The sequence below is a fragment of the Dipodomys merriami genome, unplaced genomic scaffold, assembly GCF_024711535.1.
Source record: "Dipodomys merriami isolate MVZ:Mamm:240054 unplaced genomic scaffold, mDipMer1.0.p SCAF_10, whole genome shotgun sequence".
Taxonomy (NCBI): domain Eukaryota; kingdom Metazoa; phylum Chordata; class Mammalia; order Rodentia; family Heteromyidae; genus Dipodomys; species Dipodomys merriami.
In genome coordinates, this window is record NW_027202271.1 from 16,377,121 (window position 1) to 16,383,527 (window position 6,407).

General features: G+C 40.3%; 1 pseudogene; it reads left to right on the top strand.

Moving 5' to 3' along the window:
* The first annotated feature begins 4,425 nt into the window (after window positions 1-4,425).
* Window positions 4,426-4,938, top strand: LOC138836786 (signal peptidase complex subunit 1-like; annotated as a pseudogene).
* The last annotated feature ends 1,469 nt before the right edge of the window (window positions 4,939-6,407 follow it).

Sequence of the window (6,407 nt, forward strand, 5' to 3'; positions counted from 1 at the left end):
TGTTGTTGTTATTGTCAGTCATGGGCCTAGGCTCTGTCCCTCAGTTCTTTAGCTGAAGGCTAGCCCTCTACCACTTGAGCCACAGTGCCACTTCTGGTTTTCTGATGGTTTATTGCAGATAAGAGTCTCATGGACTTTCCTGCCTGGGCTGGCTTTGATTCTCAGATCTCAGCGTCCTGCATAGCTAGGATTACAGGCGTGAGCCACTGGCACCTTGTACCAATACCCTCATTGATGGACTGAGTATAATGTGGAGTTGTTCTTCTCTAGCACATGTAGGCAGGGGGATATTTTTTCTCTATCAATCATGACCCTGGTACATGGGTACTCAGAGCAGTTCTCCATGGACTGTGTCTCTCAGACTGCCAAAATATGGCATGTATCAGGTTCAGTCTTTGTGAACATGGAAGATGTCTACTCCATTTTGAGACAAGATGTATCTCCTGCAGGAATGGAGCTTTTCTGGTCTTACTCATGCGTACAGTACCTGTTCTGTCTGCTATGAGCAAGGAATGGATTATCCTTTGCTGTTTTCAGCCTAGAAACTGTCTAGTCCCATTGTCCTCGCCTGTCCTTTGCCTCAGAGTGGATTTATTTTTACAGATCTGAGGAAAGTGAATGTCAAGTCTAGCCCTGATTCCACACCTTCTGCTCACCTCAGTGCAAAGAGAACATCCAATGTAATTCCCTGTAGCGTGAAATCCATTGCACCTCTATTCAAGGAATGGCGTGTATATATTGCAAGTCTCCTTAGTGTTTGTCCCATCTAGTGCAGTTTTCCTCAGGAAGGTGAGTGTCATTTTGGTATCTTTTTTAGATGCAATCCTATTTGTTTCCTTTGTTCTTTTCTTGACATTTATCCTTTCTTTCTTGACAGATTGGAATTGATTTCTTCAGTCTCTCTTCAACATGGGATCCATCCACTGCTGCTCCTTTACGTCTTCTCCAACTCTACTCCAAAAGGACTCTGTGTGCAGAAATCTACCAAGTATAGCTTGGGTTTCCTCTATTCTTCTTCAACATAGAATGCAATGTCTCTGTGGATTCATCATATGATATGGAATATACTCTCAGATTATTTGTGTTCTCCTTACAGAGGTAAGCATTCACATAGGGTATCTATCTCATAAATTCATGACTTTTTTCACTTCCCAGGATAAAACTAATCTTTCCCATCTCTCTTCAGGTTGGTTTCCATCTGCTGAGTTTAAGATCAGAGGATCCTGATTCAAAGTTAGTCAGTGCCAAAAATATTGTGAGACTTAGCAGCAATTACCCTACATAAAATCTGGAAGTGGAACTGTGGTTTAAGTGGTAGAGCACTAGCCTTGAGGAAAATAATCTCATGGACAGAGCCCAGGCCCTCTTAATTCAAGCCCTGAATAGGCACAAAAAGAAGATAAACAAAACCCAAAGAACATAATCAGGCAAGAATTAATCCATCTCTTCTCAGCCTGCAATGCTTGTATTTGGACTGATTCTCCTCATTTATCTGACCTCAGCGAGAAACATGTTTAATCTTTCTATTGAGGGCAGATGGATTTTCTTCCATTTTCCTGCTACATGAAATGCATTGCCTGCAGATCTTTTCTGCATGTAATCCATCTCTTTCATCACTGCTAATCAAGGTAGCTCTCTTCTGAAGGACCCACCAGCATGGAAGCAAATGGATTTTGCCCTTCTCAAAGCAAAGAATGTTTCCTACCTATGTCCTTACCTTGGAAGGCTTGACTCCAGCTTGTGAGGCATAGAGTCCATGTCTTCCAGTTCCCTATGGATGAAGTGATTGTCAGTATGAAGTACTTCTTCTCCAGTCTCTGTAAAAGTTGAGCTCTTCATCTTCATCAGTCATGACCCTTGCCTGTGGGTACTCAGGAACTTCACTGCAGCACTCTTCAGAATATAAAGTTCCTCATCTGTCCTCCTGAGCATGGAAGGTGTGTGCTGCCAGGTAGTCTCACCATGTAATGGAGCTCTATAATCCTTGCTCATGAGGATAGTGTAATGGGGATTTGTTTTTTTATTTCCAAGATTATTTGCTATACATACATATAAAAGCCAATATGTTAAACACTATTTACCATATTTGGTTGAAATGCCTGAGAGATATCATCTTGTGGAACAACATCCTGAGATATAGTTTCTATATATCACATCTTTTAACAGGTGAACAAACCTATGTATCAAAAAAATGGACCACAAACTTTGCCACTCTGGTCCTTTCCCTCTCTATGAATACTATAAAACATAGTATAATATTAAGCAAGAAGAATGCCTACATGATAGTATTTACAGTTTGCTTTTTATTGTTATGTTAAAAGTGATGTACAGAAGGGTTACAGTTATATAAACCAGCTGAAAAATACATTTCTTTTTTTCTTAATGAAAACCCTTCATTAGCTTTCTCCCAGTTCTCTCCTCCAGTTCCAATCCAGGAGTTAAATAGTTGATTTTTTTGAGATAGTGTCTAGTAAGTAGTACATCTTTATTTTATACATATTAAATATTAGCATTCTAATAAAATAGTTTCAAAGTCTACCACAAAAGGAAGCTTTAGTTTAGTTTTACAGATTAACCAATTTCAAATGCCATAAGAATAAAATTTCTGAGTTGTTTGTAATAATTTGAGATTGAGTGATTACATCCATTTCACAAATTTCCAAGTATTGTGAGATAATGATACATAGTTAAAGTCCCAAACAAATTTTAACCTTCACAAGGCAAATTATCATTATCATGGTTTATAATGTTTGTGAATTCTGTGAGCTTTGGCAATACAACTATTTCTTCCACATCAGGCAATATGTATCTTACTTTCCTTTTGTTTAGTGTAAGCTGTTCCCTCTTTCCCTCACCAATCATTGCTGTCAGTGATGATTACTCTGTAAACTGCAGTGTGTGGAGCTTCTACTCTCATAATTTTCATTGCCTGGTTTTGAACCTTCACGTGTCTATTTTTGATGTAAAATCAACCATATGAAGGCTAGAGGAGGAGATTATGTATTCTATGCTTCCTTTCCTCTGCCTACCTCTATAAATCTACTCCCACAGCAACACTGAACTCCTTCCAATTATTTTCAAAACACACTGTTGTATCTGAACACCATATTTAAAAAACTTCAAACCACAGAGGCAATAAACTTCTCTATTATCATATCTGATTTTCTGTTTAAATGTAAATGCATTCCAATTCTATTTTCTTTTTTTTCTTTTTTTTCTTTCTGGTCAGTCGTGGAGCTTGAACTTTGGGCTTGGGTGCTGTCCTTGCACTCTTCAGCTGAAGGTGAGCACTCTACTGCTTGAGCCACAGTGCCACTTCTGGTTTTCTGTTGGTTTATTGGAGATAAGAGTCTCATGGACTTTCCTTCCCAGGCAGGCTTTGAACTGCAATCCTCAGATCTCAGTCTCCTTAGTAGCTCTGATTACAGGTATGAGATACTGGCACCTGGCTTCCAATTCTATTTTATACTTTAATTCCATTTTGTAGTTTAATCACAGTCAGTTTAAAAAGACTGGCAATTTCTAGTGAAATTCCTAGACTGGTTTTCTTTTTTCTATTTTTTATTGTGAAAATACTGTACAGAGGGGTCACAATTACATGGGCAAGATAATGAGTACATTTCTTATCAAGCATTGCAGCCTCCTCCTTTGTTTCCCTTTCCTATCCCTTCCCCAACTCCCCCACCCAAAGTTGAAAAGTGTGATTGTGACATCAATGGGAAGTTCTCCTCAGAGTAGACTTCAAGTTCAATGAGCTCACAATTACTTGGCCCAGTCAATATCAATATCCTTAACACAGAAAAGCCCAACATCACTTTTGTGGGTTTTATTTCTGTTTTAATTATATATGATCCCAATTTGCGGGAATTACTTTTCTAAGGCTAGAGGCTATTAGTGTTTGGAACAAACACCTGATATTTTCCCGTTTTTTTGATATTGCAATGGAACTTTATCCCCTACATATCTACTGTATAATGTTGGTGTCTAGATGCTCCCCCACCAGACTGAGATAAGTATTCAAAGCTTTCCTTCTTCTAATACCTTTATTTTTAAAAAGTTTCATCTTTATTGTAAAGATGGTGAACAGGGGGGTTACAGTTATATAAGTAAGGTAATGATTACATTTCTTTTTAATACCTTGTCAGTGTGAGGATTCTAAAACTAAGGTTATAAGCAAGTGACGTAATTGTAATTTTTTGTGTATATTAGCTACAGCATCACATGGAATATAATTTCAAAAGTGTATGTAGGTCGCCATGGAGACGCAGTGCAAGCAGGCAGCCGTTAAGCCACAAAGGCGTGGCTTAGAACCCTTTATGGGACCAGAGCTTGGGCTCCTGGCCCCAGTTTCCCTGATGGCGAACCACTCACGGGTGCGTGATGCCTCAGTTCATCCACCTCCACTTCCCCAGCAGCAGGCCTGACGCCAGGCTACAAGCAAGTGCAAAAGGGTCATGGCACAGGGTGAGGCCTGGGGTTATCCCCGCCCTTCGGAGACATCGGCTTCCGGGGCAGTCGCAGGTAGGGGCTTGTCTGGCCTGCCAGTTCTCTCTAGGATTCCTGTTCGGACCTCTGCAGTTCCTGACTGTCATTCGCTCTCGCCTCCCTGCCAGCCACCTTAGCTAACTTAATGCAGCAATATCTCAGCGTGCTCCCCACAGAGATGGCTTACAAGGGGCAGAAGCTAGCTGAACAGATGTTTCCAGGAATTATTCTTTTTTCTGCAATAGTTGGATTTATCTATGGGTGCGTGGCTGAACAGTTCAGGTGGGCAGTCTAAATAGTTATGGTCAGACTTGCTTTTTCCTGTTTGCAGACACTTCCTCCATGGCCGTCTATCGAACACATCCCCTCAATTGGTTACCTGTTCATGACTTAGGAAGAGAAGACAAAAAACCAAGGGGTAGAAAATTTAAGAGGCAGGATAAAAATAATTGATTGGGGTTTTCATGACTCAACACCATTTTTGTTTTCTCTGAGATGAGATAAATTTCTATTATAACCAAATCATGAGCGTAAAACTCCCTAGTCTCATAAACACACCTGCACATAGATTCAGTTTTCTTTATATTTCAAAGGTAGTTAGAAATAACTCAGTTGTGTTAGACTTGTAAATATGTTAGACCAACTCTTCATAATCTTGTTATGAAATGGAAAACAAAAACACAAGTATGCAGTGTTTCTTCCAGGTATAAATAATGAGTGCCTCATAAATGACAGCAAGAAAAAAACAGTGTATATAAACTCTCCGGCTGAGCCTACTAGGGAGGATTATATGCTGGCATTCATTCGATGAGGAGAAGAAATGATAATAAGCAAGTCCTAAACACTAGGTTGTGAAGGCAGGATATGTTTTGCAAGGACTCTCTTCAAGGCCCCCTTGACATCCTTATTTCTCAGCCTATAGAAAAGGTGGTTCAGGGCTGAGCTGACCATTGTGTAGAAAAAGAGGACCTTGTCATGTTTGGGCCTATGGATAGAAATGGGAAGGACACACATGACAATGACAGACCCCCTAACGCATCCCAAGTACAGCCAGAAGAGCAGGTGACATGGGCTTTATTTCATCCTTCATTTGAGGAGAGGAATTAGTGTGTAAGAGACCAGAATGGCAGAAAGCGGGTAATCAGTAACATCAAAACCTGTGCATCTGCACAGGCCAGCTTCAGCAGTGGTAGGATATCACTGTTTATGTGTTTAGTCATCTGGCCTTTGCAGAAGGGATAGTGCAAAAAGTATGTGACATATCCAAGGCTGCTCAGAGAGGTAAGTATCCATAATGTGGTCACCAGAATCCAAATGAAACATGATTCCATGCATATCATGTAGTTCAGATGATGCCAAAACCACACACTTATCATAAGATAGAGAACCTCTGCCCCACATTGCATCAGTTCCAAGAATTCAGAAAGGCATGGGCCCCAAAGGAGATGGCTGTGGGGTGAAACTTGATGTGAGGATTAGAGAGAATTACCTATGCAGCAGGTACATGGGCACTTGGAACCTTACATCCATGTGACCTTACATCCATCACTGACCATTAGAGGTCAGTGATTGTGTACAGAGTAGGAAGCCTGCCGTCAGTCAGAATGCCTGGGAAGATGAAGTCCATTTCCAAAGTAGAATTGCAGAGCTTCATCTCCTAGAATCAGATTTGTTGTGGAAGCATTACTAAGAGATGTAAGCAATATTTGTATGGACTCAGGCCAACTAGGGTAGCCAACAGAAATTTTGTGGGATATCTTTATTCCTATGTTTTGCCTTGCCTTTCAAATTTCCTGAATGTTTTCAGAGTCAATTCCCAATGAACCAAAGACCTCAATGTGAGACGATCCTCTGAAACTATTACAGGGAGTTTTGAGGGAAACACTAGGGCTTCTTGGTACAGGTTGAAACTTCCTAAGATT